Raw genomic sequence first — 21310 nt, 5'->3', positions numbered from 1 at the left:
TGTTACATCTCATTATATTGATGCTAAAACTTGGATGCTAATCAAAAAGGTAATTGCTTTTCGTACTATTCCTTATCCTCACAGTGGTCGCTATATTCATGAAGTTATCTTAAATATTTTGAAAGAGTATGGTGTTGAAAGTAAATTTTTCAGTCTTGGTTTGGATAATGCTGCTGCGAATGTTAGTGCTATTGACTTTTTTCAGCGTTCTGTTGTGCCTCCATATCCTGAATTTGCGAAATTGTTTCATGTTAGATGTGCATGTCATATCATTCATTTGATAGTTTATGATGCTATTAAGGTGATTAAAAAAAATGATTACTAGGACTTTATTAGAAAAATTATAAGTGCAATACTTTACATTACTCATGCTCCTTCTAGGTTACAAGAATTTAAGAAGTCTTGCCTAAATTTTTATCTTAAACCTAGATCATTTGCATTAGATGTGCATAATAGATGGAACTCTGCTTACATGATGTTGAAAGCAATTGAAGGTTATGAAACTGTTATATTGGATGCCCTTATTGATTCTGACTATGAACTGGACATGATTGACTTTGAAAATTGTAAGGTGTTTACCAAGTTTTTAGGTGTATTTTATACAACTACTAAGAAGTTATCTGGAGTTTATTATTCCACCACTTGCATTGCTTTGAATCAGTTGTATGACATTGCAGTAGCATTTAAACAATGTAGGGATAACAGGCTTTATGGCAGAGTTATTAAGTTGATGGAAGAAAAGTATCTAAAGTATTGGGAGGAAATTCCACCTCTATTTATCTTGGGGTCTGTTATGGATCCAAGGAAGAAAATTATTGGAACAGTTTTACTCATAGAAGGAATTGCTAATGCCTTTAATAGAGAACCTCTTGATAGTTTTGCATCTGTGCATTGGATGCTCTTGAAACTGTTTAACCATTATTCCAGTACTCATGGTAGTAATGTGCAAACTACTGTGGCCCAATCTCAATCTGATCTTAATGAACTGGATCCATCAGAAAGATTTTTATCTACTTGTTCTACCACCGTTTCAAGTGGAACATCTAATACCAATTCAATTTCTGAACTTGTTAGGTATTTAGAGTTGGATGTCACTGTTTTCCTTGGCAGTAAGGAACTCGGGAGTAATTTTGATATTTTGCAATTTTGGAATACTCATGGAAATAGTTTTCCAATTTTGCAGGTTATGGATCGTGATTTACTGACTCCACCTGCATCAACAGTGGCTTCGGAGTTTTGTTTTAGTTTGAGTGGGAGAATTTTGAGCAAAAAAAAGGAGCCGACTTGCCCCTGATATTTTGGATGCTCTAGTGTGTTCAAAGGATTGGAATGATGCTCGGAAAAGAAGACAAGAGTTTAACGATGAATATGAGGAAGTCTTCTCAAGGTTCGATGGTTCAATTGTCATTGGAAGGTATGCAATGTTTTGTTTTAGTTCTTGCATCTGTTAGCTCATTTTAAGATACATTAGCTTAAAGCAAGAAACACTTTGTAGAGTACTTGAATTAGGTAAATGGGAACAATGATGCCCAGTGTCTTAAGCACAATGGTTAACCTAGCTAGGCTGCCTGTGTGAATGGTTAATCTGGAAATTGAGTTCATACTTCCGAGCATTGGTCAGTTAGAAAGCATGTTTGGTTTTAAACAAAAAAAAAATGGATTTTTTATTATCTTTCCATCAATTTTATAAATCGTTGTTCACTTCTTTTATTGATTGAATTCATAATGTTTGTTCGACAGGTGATTCCACTTTTTTGACATGGATCTCACAGAGCCATGAAATCTTACAAATACTTTTTGTGCTGCTGATTAGCTATGCTTGGAATGTGCAGTTATGTAAAGTTATATTTTGGATGCAGTTAGTTTGTAAAGCTATATTTTGGATGTACATTTGTCAGATGTTTTCTCTTTCCTTACAACTACAAGGTTTTATTCAGTCTGGTGAAATGACATATTTCGGATGTATAGAGCTTGTTCTCTGCTGAATATTTGCTCTGGTTTTTTATTTTTTTCCTTTTTCTGTTCAGTTAATTGGGTATACCCAGTTCCTTAACTTGTAAGCTGGACTGGTGGTTCACCAATCAGACTCATGGCTTCTCTATATTTTTTATCTTAAAATATTTTTTTTTTTTTTGGTATATTGTCTTTAGCACGTGTGCTAACATAGCACAGCACGGCACAACACGTGAATAAACGTCCTGTGCCCGTGGGCGATGCTGTGCCGAGCTTTTGACTAATAAAGCACAGCCCAACCCAGCAGGTTTAAATTGTTGGCACAGCCCAGCCCAGCTCAAGCACGCTAAGCACGTGATTTAGTGGACTGGGCTGTGGTGGGCCGGCACGTTTTACACCTCTATGTTGTTCCACGTAAATGTCGCTGGAGTACTGTACGTTAAATAAGAGCGCGCACCAAAAACATGCACTCGCCAAATCAATTTGCATTTTGATGTAATACTATCTCACTCTTCCTGAATAGATAGAAAATAACACAACGATAACGTCATAATCCAATTTAATACTATAGCCAAACTGTATGCTCACCGGATATCCTTCTAAAATTTTCCTATAATACCAACTATTTTAGTAACCCAAAAGCACACACCAAAACATAGCAACAACACAACAAAGTATCAAACCTCGATCACATTTCTCTTGTTTCCAAAAATATGATGAAATCATCCAGTTTAGTTTTCTTGCTCTCTCAAATCTTTGTGTTCCAACAGTTAGCAGTTTTATGTGTCTCACAGAATTTCGATTTCTTCTACTTTGTTCAACAGGTAAGTCTTTTGGAATGATAATCTTATTAGTCTTCATTCTATGATTACATGTTGTTTTTCATCTATGAAAACGTCTGAATTTTATGTATCTTTGCAAACAGTGGCCAGGTTCTTACTGTGACACAAAGAAAAGTTGTTGTTGCCCAACCACAGGAAAACCAGCAGCTGATTTTGGTATTCATGGATTATGGCCGAACTATAACGATGGATCATAACCATCTGACTGCGATGACAGCAATCCATTCGATCCATCATCTGTAAGTTTAGTCTATATACACTGTACCTAACTAAGGAAGCCAAAATTAATATCACAAATTTTGCCGGCACCCAAATTTTCATTTTTTGACACTATACGTAAGGCCAAACACTCCGCATTGTATGGATGCATTAAAACTGAAAATTTCTCTGTGCTAAAATTACTTTTCTGAAAACAATATCCTCGAGTATTTCTTTCTTTTTGGAACATTGAACGTGGTTCTCTCACGTATGATTTACTTCATCTACTAGTTAAGTCACATAAATTGCCGTGCTCTAATAATCTGTGACCCATTTCCATAATCGGCTTGTTGATCTTAATTTCTCAAACTAAAATGGATGATCTGGATGACGCAAATTTGTATTGGCGCCAATATGAAGATGAAAAGGGGCAAAAAAAAAATGAAAAAAAATTTCTTTCTATTTTACACTAAAAACACAAATTTAGTTAGGGAGATTTTCTTTTCGACTAATGCATAAATAGATTTTGAGAACGGATGCTGTCTATACTTAATTCTTCCAGGCATGTGTGTTTATCCATTGTGTCTAATTTACAGACTTCTAGTATTAGACGCCAAATGCAATCTGAATGGCCAACCTTAGCTTGTCCAAGCGGAAACGGTAACAAATTTTGGGGTACGAATGGAATAAACACGGGACCTGTTCTCAAGACATTCTTGACCAACCTGGATACTTTCAAGCGTCTCTAAACTTGAAACAACAAACAGATCTCCTCAACGTCCTTCAAAATGCAGGAATTAATCCAGATGGTGAATTTTACAGCTTGACCAGTATAACAAAAGCCATTAGAGACTCTACGGGATTCACGCCAGGGGTAGAATGCAATGTGGATCCATCTGGTAACAGTCAGCTCTACCAGATCCACATTGGTGTTGATACATCTGCAACCACCTTGATTGAATGTCCTAAACTTCCAAGAGGAAAGTGCTCCTCAAGAATCGGGTTCCCTATTTTCTAAATATTATGTGCATGTTGGAGATGTTTCTTTCGTTAATTTGCTGTCGCAATTTGCAAACTCTAATAAGCTTCCTTGCAGCATGCTTGTAATTTGAATTCTTCTAATACAATTTCCTTTGTTGAAAATGATACATTTTCTTTGGGCCGTAACCCAATTCTCCAGCTAGATAATGGTACTTTGGGCCGTAACCCAACTCTCCCGCTAGATAGCGGTAATGATTAACAAATGAGTCTTGTGCCCTTGCAGCTGTTGCATTTTTTCCATTAACAAAGAACCATTTTCGGGTACCACCGTTTTTTTTTTTAGGGGACCATGATTTGATTAGGCTACCTTCCCTAAATTATATGGGGTGTTCTAAAAGGTGGAGATGACTAGTTTACCCTTTAACCTAATTTAAACTATAATTAATCTACAACTTCTTCTCCTCTATTCAACAATTTTTCTTCTTCTCTTCTTTATCAATTTATGATCATCTAAACCTGATCATATACAAATCTAATCAAAATCATCAAATTTTCATTGTCGATTAATCAATCTTTTGTAAACAAACCCGTTCATAAGTATTTTCCCACAAACCCATTATTTCTAATTCGTTTTTGATTGAAATTTTGAGCGGTAGTCACCAAAATAGGTTGAGTATGGAGGTTATAATAGTAAGTTCGGTTAGGATAATTTTGAAAAAGCCTCTAATTTTACAACCGAACTTTTAAAGACGAAGAACACTTCGGCTAAGAATGTTTTTTTGTTCCTAACCGAACGCCTGAGTTCGGTTGTTGCAAAAAAGAAATTCAAAACCGAACTCTTCTATGTATATCCAAATGTTGAGTTCGGTTCAATCGCACAAACAAAAATTCATAACCGAACTTTACTCTGAAAAACTATATAATGAGTTCGGTTAAGTCGCAATTTTTTCTGCTAACCGAACGAAGTGTTCGACAATGTTTTATAAACATTGCGAACCTACCGAAATCCGTTGTTTAAAGTTCGGTTACAACGTAATCTAGTCGACTGAACCGAACAAAACTCTGGAAACTCAAGCATAGTAGTTCGGTTATGTTTGATTTTTCATTAGCAAGCCGAACAAACAAAAACTCCATTAAAGCTTTGGTTCGGTTGCCTGTGTATTTTGGATTTATTAGCCGAACTGCATTTACAGAAAGTTCGGTTACATGTTCTTCGTATGATATAACCGAACTATGTTGACCTAGTTGAAATTTTTTGTTACAATTTTCATTTTGAAGATATTTTATGCCATTTATAGCAACATCAACTAAGTTACATGCGTAGAAAGTAGATCTGAGAAATGAATTTATTTTCTAGGACTTTTTTCCATATATGTGGTCCTAAAAGGATATTTTTGTCACCCCACAATGACAATTACATCACCCATGACATCACCCAAGGACCAAAACATAATTTATGAGACCAAACTATAATATATATTTATAAAAAGGACCAAACTGACAGTTGACTCAGCCAACTTGACCAAACTAGTTCTAATATATTATTTCTAATACCTAGTGGTATTTCCAACATTCAAGACACTAGTTTCATACTGATCAAACAAGAAGTGACCCAATACATGCACCCACTTTAAGTGTTGCTGATTAAGGTTAATTTTTCTATGTAATAGGGTTGACCTAGTTTATTTTATATGCTGGAGTAATATTTAATATTTGCATCTCCTAAAAGAGCCAAGAGGGAATCTAACAACATCTGAAACATTAATTTTATGTTTTTACCCAGCTTGAATATGCAAAGAGAGGGCTAATTTGGGTATTGGTAAAAATCAATAGGGGTAAATATGTAATTTGAATTGCTTTGCGAAATGGAGTAGAAAAATGTTTTAACTAATATAATAGACTTCGTTTTCCGTTAACAACTCGATTTTCTACTGCAAAGGTGAGGACTGTGCACCTTGGTTTAAGGGGTTTGATCTCAGCATTAAGCCCTGTCCTAGTTGAAAAATTGGGCTCGTCAGTGATAATTAGTATGCATTCTACAACATCTGAAAGAAAAAACCAAGCGTATTTCTGGACATTTTCTGAGTAGTGTAAAACATAGAAAACACTAGTTATATTCGGTGCCAAAATTACTAGTTTCCTATTTAATAACTTTGGTCCCCGGTAGATTAGGCTAATGCTATTTTAATGTAGTAACATTTTCTACCAGTGTGAAAGGCCGTTGACGAGGAAACCCCGGCTTTCCTAATGCTGCAAATCAAGTACTAAATCAACTACAATATAAAGGCTCCGATATCATTATTATTTAAATGAGTGTTTTTAGAGAAAAATCATTAACATATATTGTAGTGGTTAAACGAAACAAGTATTTCTATTACTCATATTCAGCTAAAAATGATATAATTAGCCGGTAAAACTTATATAATTGGCCAGTAAAATAAGTTTTGATGATAAAAAACTATGTTCAATCATACTTGTTATCTTTATGGTTACCCTGCCTCCAACTTCTTTATACAGTATTATTTAGTGTCCATGTGTTCCATGTGGTACATAATGCAGTTGCCTCCAACTTCTCAAACCTTATAGCTTATATGTCGTTTCTCGTTTGATTTTGCTCCGTTTCTTTCCTCTATTTGGTATACAGTCTAAATAGGTGATCAAGGCATAAAGCCGCTACTTTATATACTCTTCATGAATGGCCAAGGTGCAAACAACATGAGCTTAGTATGTGTTACATAAAGTGTTTGTAAATAACATTGGCGTGAGTTTTATCTATCCGACAGTTTATTAAGATACAGACTGACAGACACGGTGCGTGCAAAGTGTACCACCTTAAAGAGACATGTGCGTTTCGGCAAGCTTGAAGAACCTGAGAGAATATAAGTGTGGAGAAGCACATCAAATTGGGGGCCATACTAATTTGGGCCCACTAAAACTACACGAAGCACTGCCTGGTCTGCCGTCCCTTCCCAACTTCATTAATTTGCTTTACATTATGATTTCTACTATTCTAAAAGAAATGGACAAAATTGCATGCAGAGGGGAAGGTACGTCATTTGCATCATAGATTCATATCGATTTTCTCCCTATCTCTCGGACTTTGTAGCCTCGTTGGCCCTTGCTTCACACTATGATTTCTAGCTACAAGAATTGACGGAGACCCCGACGTTGGTTAACATACACTATAGGAAGTCACATTGAAAAAAAAACTGACCCTATAAAGATCAGAGCTAAAATAACTAGGAAAACTTATATCTACGAGAACTCGAGTTAAGCGTCATCTTGGATAAATATTAAGTAGATCGGTCAGTTATTTGTTTGAGTTGATATCACCGTATTATATTGGTAAAATTATTAGGTGATGATTCTAACTATACTGAAAAATAAATCTCTTCGGCATAAGCTTATTATGGAGAAAAATCTTCTATGTTCAAAATTTATTTCTTAGATAAGCTCGGAATGTTTTCATAAACGAATTTCAGCAAATAGCCAAAACCTTGACAATTAGAAGTGATGGGTTTACAAGGAGACATTAATAGAAGTGGTTGCATTCCAGTATCTCTGGTATGACTTTCCAAGTCATTCACTATAGGTCCCGCTGCAAATGTACGAACACTCATGTGTGAGCAGTCTTTAGGCATATGCAGACTTCACTGAAACTTTGATGTCCTGATTTGCAGCTACTGTAAATTGAAAAGTAGATGTCAAAAGTGATGTCTAATCATCAATCAGGCTTACATCTGGAGGATTGTTGTAGTAATAGTTTTGCTATCCTTCAATATTATTCTTTGGCAAAGTGAAAGCAGAAGATGAATTGTCATTTTCAATTTTTTTTTTGGCAAAGTTAAAGTTTATTCGATCCAAAACTAATTCCAACATACGAATTTAAGTGTTTGGTACTCTTGGAGCCTAATTGTAAGGTTAGCCTTTCCCCCTCTACAACTTTCAGATCAGATGGAAAACTATTGTATATTTTGCAGTCTTAATTTCTTGTCATCATGCTCTGGTGGTGATCTTATTGCTAACCAAAGTAAATTTGTTCAATGTCTATTATCTATGAAGTGTTGTAAGACATAATTGATAGGGTTGTTGTTCCTTTGTATGTTTTTCAAGCAAACTAATGTTAATCGCCTTTAACTTTATTTCATTGCTGAATCTTGGATTCTTCCTTACAACCCAAGAACGAATAAATATATTGTAGTTGCAGGAAATCCTATAACCACACCCCTTAGATAATCTATAGAACAAACTATGAAATCATTATGAAGAACACTTAGAAGAATTTTATTAAGTTTATAAATCAATACAAAGATATAAGATGAAACCCTAACTTGGAAAACAAATAACTTCCTCTCTCTTAAGGTTCTATCTAAGCTCTCGGAAAAATCTCTCCCTTAATATAATGGTGGTTGGTCCTATATATAGGAGTTTACATAGTGGAGGACAGCTAATAAATCCCCTATTTTCGGATCCGACGTGCGATGTTCTCGCAAGCTTATGTTGGATCTTCTAGCACGTGCTCTTGAACTTCGCACAACTTTCACACTTTACTCGTGATTTCATGACATCATTGGTTCCGTCATTTGGGATATGCTACGTGCGAAAGCCGTTCGCTCTGTAATACCATTGCTTCGCATAATTATTTGGTGTGCGATATTTTTCCCCTACATATATAATGAAAAAGTTATCCCCAAGCCAACGACTGGATAACTTGCAACCTAAACGATAAAGCAACGCAGTAGAATAAAGCAACGCGGTAGAGGGGATAGTCTTCTTTTTCTTTTTTTCATGTGGCAGAAGACTTGCAATCTTAATATATCAATAGATTCTATAAAGTATTATGTAAATATGTCTTGAGCTTCCATTCCCTTCTTTCAATAGACAAACTTATATAAGAAAGCAAACAGTACTACTTACTCATAAACATCATTTCTGAAATTTGTAGTGCTTTTTATATCTTGATCTTTAACATATATACGACTCTCTTGCTATGGGGTAGTTGACGGGATTCTTGCCAATGGTGTAACAGAAATATTAATGAAATTAGTTCCTGTTATTTCTCAAGAGATTCGTCTGGCTTGGGGCGTCAAAGATGAGTTGAAAAAGCTTCAAGGAACCATTGAGATGATACTTGCGGTCATAGATGATGCCGAGAGGAGGCAAGTGACTGAAAAGGCTGTGGGACTTTGGTTGAGAAGGCTCAAGGATGTGGCGTATGATTTTTTTTTGAAAGGAGGTTAAAATGTATTGAGAGAAAAATGTAACAAGGTCAGAAAGACCCCCATTTTGAGCTTACAGTATTACAGGCAGTCTATAATTACTTTCCAATGGGTGATTAAATCCCTGAAAGGGGTTGTTCTAAACCAATTTCCTGCTGAACCCCATAAGTAAATGAGAGATTTGACTTCGTTAATGACCACTGCCTCGGGTCTTGGTGTTTTCGCTGCCATAGTTCGTCTGCTTTTTTCTTTCCAGACTGCCCAGCAAATGGTGAAAATTAACAGTGGCCAGATTCTCCTACCTCTGTTTCTTCCTTTCCTGAATTTCCAAGCCTCTAGTTGCCCATTTATGGAACCAGAATGTACCCATTTTACATTGTACCCTGCAATGAAATAGCTCCAGATCTTGTGCACATAGTTACAATGAAGAAAGAGATGATTGACTGATTCTGGGCATCGATTACAAAGAGCGCAGGTGGCAGTCTGAATAAGGTACTCAATTACAAAGAGAGCAGGTGGCGTATGATGCTGATGATGTGATGGACGAGTTCTCTTATGAAACCTTACGTCGGTGTCAAAGAGGGGACCGCTTTAAGCATAAGGTACTCGATTTCGTTTCGGCTTCCAACAACCCACTTGCTTTCCATTTTGGTATGGCTAAGAAAATTAAAATTATAAACCGAAGATTAGATGAGATTACCGAAAATATGCATAAGTTTCATCTGCAATGTACTATACACCTACTAACACTACTATAACTTTCGGTGAAAGTAGCGAGCAACAGAGTCGACATACCACATCATTCTCAAGCGAGCCAGAAATTGTAGGAAGGGATGATGATAAAAATAAAATAATAAATATATTAACATCATCCTCAACATCTTCTGTTAAAAAATATAAAGAAGTTTCTGTCATTCTTTATATAAAAATAGAGTTTTTTCGAGCGACGTGGTTAACCGAAGTTTCGGGTTGATTCTAGCCCCACCATTCTAAATTTCAGCCAATAGAATTTCCAGAAAATCTTTTAGATCCACAAAATATTTTTTAATCAATCACATTTTTTAAAAATAATTACCTAAAATTACTAAATCTTATTAATCTAGGAAACATAACAAAACAAATATAAACAACTTTTAACATTAAAAATAAAAAAAAAGGATTTCATTGTGATAAATAAAACATGCATCATGATATCATCATAAAATTAGATCAATCATATGAATTAAAAAAAATAAACAACCAATGTCCAATGTCCATTTACAGTTTTTGTAATAAAATCTGCCTATTTACAACTCCAAACTACGGGTAAAAGAAAATACTTGCAATTACACTTTCAGCTGATATTAAAAGAAAATACAGAATTTATATTGACGATTAAATGAAAATACCTGATTTGTGGATGTCACACATGGATCGAGAAATCTTCTTTCGAGGGTTTACAGAAGAGTTTGTTAATCCTGTACAAATATAAATAATACAACATCATTAGGAGAAGTAATCTGGAGTACTCGTATACCAAATCGTTGGTAGAAAGTAATGATGAACAATTGAAATTAAGCAAAATTTTGAGAAGAAAGATAAAATTTATAGAAAAATGCAATAAACTAGGATTAGTTTCGTGTTTTTTTTAGCATTAATTTCGATATTGCTTTTATTATCATTCCATATTTTACTATATTTTTTTATTTTTACTTGCTCATTTTATTTTATTTTGGACAAAAATATCATAATTAAAGACTTAATATCGTGATCCTCCAAAAAATAATACATTCAAAGTAAGTATAGGTGTTTGGTATAATTAAAAAGCCTATAAAATTGGAAAACAAATCTTTAAACGGGAGATTTCTCTAAAATAGGGAGATATTAACGAATTAGTAAAAAAGAAAACGCCCATATAAGTAAATACCAGCCAAAAATAACAAATTCTTGATAGTCTTAGATTATTGAGTAATATTATTTTCAACAATATTTGCAACCACTAATTAGGATGATTTTTTTTCTTAAACGGAGACTTTTTTTTTTTTTGGAATTCTGGGCTTGGATGCTCTATATATACATATATTGCACAGCAAAGCCAAAACGTCACCATTTTCGTGCTGTTTTTATTTTTTTATGTTTGTTTGTGTTTTGCTAGGGTTTTGCTTTTTTATTTCTCAGTTTTTCAGTTCTAATGGTGATTTTTGATTTGCAGAATTCTCACTATGTTGATGATGGATCAACGCGTGCGATGATGCTGTTTAATATTTTGTTTTGTGGTATTTGTGGATGGAAAAACTCAAGATAGATTTCTCCTTCAGAAACAACTCATGGGTTTTTTGTTCCAAGAACTGATGATGCAGACTTGCAACAAATGGATCTGGTAATTTTTTGTTTTTTTGTTTGTTTTCTATTTTTTTTTATTTTCTGTTATGGTCTTTGCAAGGTTCCATTATCATTACTAGACTGAAACCAGCATTTAACCTGCACCAAATGTGCAAGTTTCTTCTCTTATGGTGCTCCGGTGAGAACATTATAATCCAAACACCAAATAGTCCAGTTTCTTCTTCTTACCTCATACGATGAGCGATGAGGATAATATGATCAAAGATCAGCAGAAGGAGTATTTATAAGAGAATAAGACATGATTCTAGATTTTGTCGTTGGTATGCTTCTTTCTCTACCCATTTTAACTTTCTTATTAAAAATATTTTTTTTTATTTTTGTTCAAGTTGATATTTGTTTGTTTTGTGGTCGTAGATGTTGAAGATTGTTTACGCAGTGCGATGTTTTACGGTAGTGCGATGTTTTACGGTTATACATGATGAAGAATTATTCACGATCTTGGTTAGGGTTTTCTTCCTTTCCCACTCTTCAAATAGTTAAACAATTGATTTTGTGATTTTGTCAAGTGATTTTTTTTTCTCAGATTCCGCAAGCGTGTATAGGTATTGATGGTTGCGGCAACGGGTGGTCATCAGGATCGATAATTTTTTTTGGAGCTTCGTGGTGATGAGAATTAACTTATGCATGCAAGGTATAGAATAGTGAAATTATCTTTTTAGCGTTCTTAGGATATTTTTGTTGATTTTCTATGTTGTAGTTGTTGGTGATGTTGTTATGCGAGTACAACTGAACTAGGTGCTCTAACTTCTCAATTTAGGTTCTTAATTAGCGGGTTAGATATTAAGGAGTTCGATTATATTTATGTTTCAGATTGTAAACTCTATATGGCACCATGAACTAATACTTGATCCGTGGCCGGTGAAAATTTACCAAAAAAATTAGGGAGGATACCGCAGTCTTTAGGACCACTAATTATTGTTGCAGAACATTGATGATAACTGCATTCCTCGAGTGTTTGATTTACCATGCATTAAATTAAAATTATAGGTTAGCGACGCTTTTTTCTTGATAACATCTGTGCGTTTAAATGGTTTTGGGATGTGGGTTAAATTTTACTTGCCGTAAATGCGTAAGACATCAGATTCCCGTCAAATAAAACTGAACGGGAAATTTTGAAAAGAATTTTGTGTCCATTTTGTTAATCTTGGTCGCGTGTTCTTTTGAAAAGATTCTTGATCCATGTATGATTAGTACGGTGATAATTGCGTGTATTTAACCTGGAAGTCATTTTTCATTTTTACTTTCGCTTCTAAAATCCAAGATTAGAAGGAGAAGGATCGGAACGGTGTAACCTTCAATCCATTTTTGGAGCTTCAATGAATACTATACACTCTAAATACGTTGTATTTCTAATTTATTTGTATAGAACATAAAAGTTGCATCATTTATCAAGGCCTGCAGAGCATGAATTCCATCATTTAATTATAGACGATACCAGATGACGATACCAAGTGCATATGCTCCTAATGCGGTAGTCTTAGGGAAAAAGTGTCATTTATCCACCATAGATGAGAATACGGGGAACTTAAATTTAGCTATGGGTCAATTTAAATGAGTCAATTCTATTGGATTGTCTGTATCTGTACAGAAAGTTTTCTGAATTTTAGAAAGTGCTCGTAAGGTCTGAACTTTATCGAGAAATTAGTTAGTGCACTTGCACGGGATGTACAGGTTGGCATATTGGTGCTTGGCAGCGTGTTGCTGGGATTTTTTCAAGTGCGCTTTCTTGGTTTATGGATTTTTCTACAAAAATGTACCAAATATCTCTTCTCTTTCCTTCAGTTTTTAAGTTTTGCTTTGGCTGTAGACGACCTAAATTGAAGTGTGATCTTCATTGAAGGTAAGTAATTTGGGGTGAGATTTTTGTATCTGGTCAAGCCAAATGGTCTACCATTCTCTCCGCAAACAATAAACATGGTTTAACATAAAGCTTCAGTTAAAGAATAAATAAGCTAACTACTATCGACACAGTTTTGATTTCCATTAGTGCTATTTTTTATTTTCTCAGTTTATTTTTCTTTGAGATAATTGAGTGGCAAATGATATGAAGAAATTATATTTGAGTTTCCTGCAATTTATCTTTTGGGCTTGAAAGGTGTTCTTGAACCAACTGCAGCTGCATGTTATGTGGTTTTGTGAAATCTTGTTGTTGCACCAGTGACGTTTTTTAACACCCTGGCCAATATAAAGCCAATAAGGCCAGATTAGTGGTAGTGGTGTTGTCACTACTGGTTGTGATGAGGTTGCAATAAAGATGCGATATTTTGGATAGTAGAAAAACAACAAAAGAACAGAACAAATTCCAAAAATCCTATCTGTTGTGGAGTGTGGACAACATATATGGTGTCATGGATCTACAATCAAACTTTTAAGAATGTCTTTCTTTTAAAAACAAAAATAATTAAAAAAAAAATTAAAAAGTATTGTTGTTAAGACTTAAGAGGTCATCTTAATTTTCAGGTCTTGAAGGAAATCTAAGATCGAAAGAACGAAATTGTATTCTAATTAATCAAAGTAAAACAGAAATTCCTTACTGCAGTACTTATGCCGAGCTTTGTTGGAGATCATTCGCTGCTTGGTGTCAAAGAAAAGTTACGTTTTCCTATTATTATCCGTACAAACGACCAATATTTGGACAAGCTCCAATAACCAAATGAAACAAAATTCAATTAGCTACACCAATGAGAGTGACTGAGATGTTACAACAAGTTTGGAGTTGGTTACCTTAAATAAGATGCATTAGCATCTTGTGAATTGGGGATTCGTGGTATGTATGCATGTATAATCAAGCTAAAAAAATTGTGGAACCTTCTTTTTGTTTCCGATAAGAGGCAAGTAGTTTTGGTGTATACGGAGAAAAGAATGATAGGATTTTTCAAGGGTATAGAAGAAAACACCAACAAAAAATTATTATGAAGGTTGATCTTGAACCTGGCAGCTATCTCAAAAGGTGCTAAAAAGGTAGGTTTCCAAACTATTATTAGCCAACATGAAACTAACGTATTTTGGCTCTCCAAAGTTGTTTTCTGTACACATTCGGTTGATTTTGTCCGTTTAAACTTTTTAAACCTACAGTAAAACTACAATAAATTAATAGTATTGAGATTGCTAAATTCTACCAATTTAGCAAAATATTAATTTAAATTAATAAGTCATTATTATATTGAAAATACCAAATCTAACTTTAAATATTAGGTGTGTAATATCAAATATTTAGAGATTTTATTTTCAATTAAAAAAATGCTAATTATTTTAAAGCATATTATCTGTATAAAATGTATATACTTTTATATAAAATTAAAATAAGAAAAATAAAAACACAATAAAATCCTTTCAGAACTTTTCAAGGGAGTACAAAAATTAATGATGAAATCCGATGTATTATAAATGTGAACAAAAACAAATAACCGTAAATGCTATTTTAATTTAGCACACTGACCAAGTCGAGACTGACAAAAATTATTATCTTAGCGAAATTATTAATTCATCGCGATTTAGTTTAATGAAGTTCTACTGTATATTAAAGTGGCAAGAGTACACATATATAAAAGAATGAGCTCTGATATTTAAAGAACACTTTATTGCATAATGTTTAGTTGATATACATAGCTGGAATGTTTAATATTATATGCTTTAAAAATGATGGGTTGCAAGACCAATTTTTTTTAATTACTATTATTTTTTCCGATTAAATGTTTTTATTAGTTTATTTAATGTTTTATTAGTTTTTGGGGTCATTACTTTGTGCTATAGGTATCAAGTTTTTTATAAGAAAAATTATAATGACGTTATTTTTAAAACATGAATCCAATAATACATCAGCGAGAACTAGATCCGTGCGTAGCACGGATGATTAACAAATGACCATATGTGCCATTTTATCCATCTACCCCTATGTATTTTCCTCAATACGATATGGTTTTGTTGGATCACTTAGGAGGCACAATGCCATACTATGCTAAATGCAATGCAACTATCCACTTTACGTGAATGATGCAAGAGTTGGTGTAAATCAGGCTACTGACATGACTAATGGATTAGTGGTGAATGACAAACAAAATAAAAATTATATTCACAATATAACAAACTTTTGATAAAAAATTAATAATTCATCGTGCTTTATGCATGACCTAAGCAAACTTTCCCAGTGACAGCAAAATAAACAAAGTAGTTTGCACATATGAAAAATTATATTCATGTACACTTTTCTTGGAATAATACTACAAGAATGTCAGTGGCCATGCAGGGGATATATTATTTAAAGTAATTCAGGGAACAAGTCTGGTTATATTACAAACATGAATTGCACCCAATTCCCCACTCACCCCCTTCTGATAATTTAGAATTAATTTGAACATTCCCCGAAAAGCGCGTTTTTTGTGTGGACCATTACTTGGACTAAGCTTCCAACTGACATACTCAATGGAGGAGGTTTGGCCATCCAAAATATAGTGACAATCATGGGAATATTGATCAGCTTTTCACAAACATCAAAAATGATATATCTATTATAGTGGTATGTTCAAAAAAGAAATATACCGATACACTGCATAATAATATGATGTATGTTTACGATGTGTTTTTTTGGGGTTTAATGTGGAAACTGGATCAAATAGGTTCATGGTCTTGGAAGTCAATAATTATGACACTCTTTACCAAGACAAAGAGAAAACAAAGGAAGTCAATACTTATGATACTCTATCAAGACAAAGAGAAAACAAAAAGAAATGTCTTGTATCCAAGACAGCAACCGTTCCTTGCATAGACAGAGATAGCATTTTTAAGGCCACGATACAAAGGATGTGGAAAAAAGCTAAGAAAATATTCATTTTCATGGCATTGGGTCCTTAGAGTTTATATTTGTTTTAGCCCTTTTTATATTTTTTTTTATTTTTCTCGATATTAGCTTATTGATTTTTTATTCGTAAGAAGAATATCATACTAACATATTTGTCACCCCTTTTCATAATGTTATTTATAATAATCATCCAATAATTCATAAGCAAGAAATAGCACGGGTGAGAAACTAGTTTCCTTAGTGGGAATGGGAGGACTTGGAAATAGGGGTGTAAATTCGGGCAGGCCGGGCGCCCGACCCAAAAACTAAGACAGGCCGGGCAGGCCAGGCTTAATATTTGTGAGCCCGTAAACAAATTTAGGCCGGACAGGCCGGGCACAAGTAGATAATTTGCTACCCAAAGACCGTCCAAAGCCCGCTTTTTATACGGGCAGGCCAGATCGGGCCGGACAGGCCACTATTTTGAATTTTTTTTTTTTTTAAGTTTAAATTTTCAAATGAACGGTATTAAATACAATATCCTTTCCTTTCCAACATCGCATATCGTAAGTGATAGTATTATTTTATATTTAAATTACACTGACAAATTTTAAATTTTAGCCTATAATAAATAATTAATTAGAGTACAATAAACTTTCTAATAAGAAAATATATTACCATTAATGTTTTGAAAAGGTTAATTATAAGTAAAAAAACAATTATATATTTTATTTTTCTTGACACAAAATTGACAATTATAAAATTGTAACTTTTAAGTCTTTTTAAGAGGATATTAAATGATTAATGGCACATAGAAGGCTTTCAGGCCGGGCACCAGGCCGGGTATCAGGTCGGGCATCATAATTAATCGCAAAGCCCGAGACCGCCCAATAAATTAATCCAGGCCAGGCCGGATGATCCATGACGGACCATAACAGGCTTTGGGCTATTTCGGGTACAGGCGGGCTCGGGCGGATACAGGCATGCCGAGTATTTTCGGGTATTATTTACACCCCTACTTGGAAAAACGACTCTAGCGCAACTTGTCTACAAAGATGAGTTGATAAAGAAACTGTTTGAGCCAAAAATGTGGGTTCATGTATCAGAATGTTTTGATGTGAAAAACATATTGATAAACATTATGGAGTCCATTAACCAGGCTAAATTTGATAGCATGTCTAATTTCGATGTGCTAGTGAATAAAGTTAGAGAAAAGTTACATGGTAAGAAATATTTGCTAGTACTTTATGACGTATGGAACGAAGATCAAGAGCAATGGGAGATACTCAAATCTGTGTTGCTCGTTGGAGGTCAAGGGTATAAAATTTTAATCACAACACGTAAAGACCAAGTTGCTGCTATCGCAAGAGGGGCTATTCCACCGTACAATTTGGGACACCTACCTGATGATGCATGTTGGTCTATGGTCGAGCAAAAAGCCTTTTCTCCGGGTGGTGCACTAAAAACTTTAGAAATGACAAACATAGGAATGGAGTTAGCCAAGAGATGTCGTGGTTTACCACTTGCTGCAAAATTTCTTGGAAGTCTGCTGCATTCAAAAGACAGAAAAGAAGATTCGATATCTATTCTAAATGATGATATTTGGAATGCACCAGAAGGTCAAAGAAAAATCTTGCCAGTTTTGAAATTGAGATACAATAACTTGCCATCACATCTGAAACAATGTTTTACTGATTGCTCAATCTTTCCCAAGAATTGGGAGATTTATAAAGAAGACTTGTGTTAAAGTCTGCGGGCATTCAACTCAAAACCAATTGACAATGAGTGGATTGACCCTTCATATTATATTTAAGTTACTTATGTAATTACTAGCAATGTGGGACTATTGTCCTTCCACACGCCGCCTCACGTGTAAAGCACGTGCACCTACATACGTCATTCGGTCACAGAGATCAAAATCGGGCCTAGCTCTGATATCATGTTAAAGTCTGCGAGCATCCAACTCAAAACCAATTGGCAATAAGTGGATTGACCTTTCATATTATATTTAAGTTAATTATGTAATTACTAGCAATGTGAGACTATTGTCCTTCCACAACTTGGTTAGGCTCTGGATGGCGGAAGGAGTTCTTAAACAATCTGATGTAAGAAATAGAAAATCTATAGAAGACTTTGGACATGAATATTTTCAAAACTTAGTATCGAGCTCCTTTTTTCATAATTTAGAGATGAATGATTTAGGCGACATAAAGACAGCAGGATGCATGATCCTGCAGTAGATGTTCTTGGGGGAAATGAATTGGTATCTCTCAAGGGAAGTGATTCGACCGATTTTTCTGAAGTTCGCCGGTTACGGTTAGATTTGGATGGAGATGTATCACCAAGACTTCTAAAAAACATAAGTAACGCGAATAAGTTGCGGGCACTTTTTATCCTTCAAGGCTCGAAACTGGATCCTTCTCTACCTCTCTGGAAATATGCACTTGCGTATACTCCATGTAAGTCATCCACCAGATCTTTGCTATCAAAAGTTTCCTTCTTTGAGTTTTAATCCCAGACATTTAAGGTACCTCTTCCTGTCTGTCTGATGGGTCCTATGGATGTTACATAGTACTGATATTTTTCCCACTTTCACCACCTTTGGCCAGACAGGTGTGAGGTTTTAATTGAAAAGGTCTCGGTATCTATGTTGTAAAAGGCGAGGGCCTTTGACGCTTAGGCGTTGGACCATCGCCTAAGAGAAAAAGGCGCCAAGGCGCTAAACTTCAATTATTATGTTTTGAACTTTCTTTTATTATTCTCACTGATGAATGATAATTTCCATTAAGTATCCATCAAGTATTCACGCAATATCAATTTCAGCAACAATTTAGTGATAAAAATATGAAAACATCATCAATATTGAGATGATATTATCACGGTTTAAATACAGAAACTTCATTAGTAGTAAGATATATTATTACGGGAATAACGTGATTGACAATCACCATCGACAATCAATGATCTAAGTATAGAAACATCAGATATATAGTGAAATATCAACCATCAATGATCAAAATATGGAAACAAATAATAATTTTAAGGAAATAATGTGATTGATTAGTTTTAAGGGGTATTTCTTCTGAAATTTCAAATGAACTGTGTTCTTTTCCTTAATTTAGTAAGATATATTATTACGGGAATAACGTGATTGACAATCACCATCGACAATCAATGATCTAAGTATAGAAACATCAGATATATAGTGAAATATCAACCATCAATGATCAAAATATGGAAACAAATAATAATTTTAAGGGAATAATGTGATTGATTAGTTTTAAGGGGTATTTCTTCTGAAATTTCAAATGAACTGTGATCTTTTCCTTAATTTACAAATCAGTTGTACAGAAATATGTCATGGAAGTCCAAAGACCATTAGTGATTGCCTAGGCGTCTAGGCGCTAGGCGACGGGCTTGGCGCCTTTCCTCGCCTAGCGCCTAACACAACATAGCTCGGTACTATGTAGGGAGATTCCACACCTTATTAGCCTCCACCTAGAAATCTGCTTATCCCATGTGGGACTAATCTTATGGGCTTGGGTTGAACCAAAACCCCAACAATCTCCACCTTGGCGAGATCCAAGCTATCTCACCAACTATCGTCGTACGATCACCGTTATGCAACATCTTGAGTTACACCTTGCTCCTTCATGTCCACAACTCTACATTGATTGACACAACTTAGCTTAATTCTTACGGATTATGCGGGTCATTGTAAGGGGGCTAACGGATTCCAGCTTCCTTCACCACCAAAGAAGATCTTATCAGGCAAGGAGGAACAACATATTTTGAATGGGCGGCGGATTTGGGTAACAAGATGGAGTTTGAAAGTGATGAAAGAGGAATCCTGCATCTGCTGATAGAAGAACATGCTTCTATGATAAGAGGAAGATTCAAAGAAATGAGAATGGAACCCTATTCAAAAAATATTTTGAATTAACTAGCCATTCTCGTCAAATCCAAGACTGGTAAGGATTTGATCTAAGCTCTCTAATCTTTTGTCTGATTAAAGTTCGTTTAAGCCTAGTTTCTGTGAATCAGTACCTTCATACCGATCTTGTAAATGAAGGAGTGGACATAATAGGGGTGGTTTAATCCACTTCGTTTTTTTCTCTCTTTTTTCGGATAAAAAAAACAGTATTCATTTTAAACTATTTTTTCTCCTCTTGTTCTCTCTTCTACTTTCACAATCGTTCTAAATCTGGATTTAAAAAATCTGTACATTATAAGGTACTTTCTGACTAATTCATGTCTTCTTTATATATCAATTGTGATTGATAAATTGAGTAGTCATAAAAAATGTTTTACTAGCAGAGAGAAGTTCACCTAGAAATTTCATGGAAAACTCTAGTCGAACTAGCAGAACCTGATGGAAATGAAGAACGTGAAAAACAGTTCGGCTATTTCGGAAGAAAACAAATTCATGTCCGAAATTTCTGTAAATATATATACTATTATTTCGGGAAAAAATTAGCTAAACTTTTTAATTTCCTATCAATACTTTTTGATTTCCTAGCGGAGCCTTCTAGTTTCCTAGTTGATCTTTATGTAGTATATGTTTTGGTTTTATCTTAGGTTCAGCTAGGAACATGGTGGTTTCAACGTCGACAAACATATCTTTGTTTAATACAAAACAGGAATTTGGATAGTTGTTCTCTAGTTTTCTAACTAGCACGGACACCATTAAAGAGAATGCTCGGCTGCGTGTACATTTGTTTTTTAGGCTGAACTTACTCCAAAACTCTATTAGAAAGGATGTTCGACTACCTGTGCTTCTATTTTCCTAGCCGAAACTATAACTACTTTGTCGATTTATTCTTTGTATAAGTTTTAATTTTCACAAATCACTCATTACATGATTGTTATGAGTATTGAACAGTCACATTCCTCAAAATTAGCTTTCAAATCTCTCATATTGAATATAAGAATTTGAAAACCTAATTTATCAATAAGTT

The 21310-nt window shown here is 34.5% G+C and overlaps 1 long non-coding RNA gene and 1 pseudogene across 1 annotated transcript; both read left to right on the top strand.

Annotated features, from left to right (window-relative positions):
* The first annotated feature begins 2666 nt into the window (after window positions 1-2666).
* Window positions 2667-4011, top strand: LOC113353232 (annotated as a pseudogene).
* Window positions 4012-11297: 7286 nt separating this feature from the next.
* LOC113353231 lies at window positions 11298-13559 on the top strand. Its single transcript, XR_003361168.1, has 3 exons — window positions 11298-11835; window positions 11930-12016; window positions 12099-13559. It is a non-coding gene; the product is annotated as an uncharacterized LOC113353231 (long non-coding RNA).
* The last annotated feature ends 7751 nt before the right edge of the window (window positions 13560-21310 follow it).

The sequence above is a fragment of the Papaver somniferum genome, chromosome 2, assembly GCF_003573695.1.
Source record: "Papaver somniferum cultivar HN1 chromosome 2, ASM357369v1, whole genome shotgun sequence".
Classification (NCBI taxonomy): Eukaryota; Viridiplantae; Streptophyta; class Magnoliopsida; order Ranunculales; family Papaveraceae; genus Papaver; species Papaver somniferum.
This window is presented reverse-complemented; position numbering and strand designations above follow the sequence as displayed.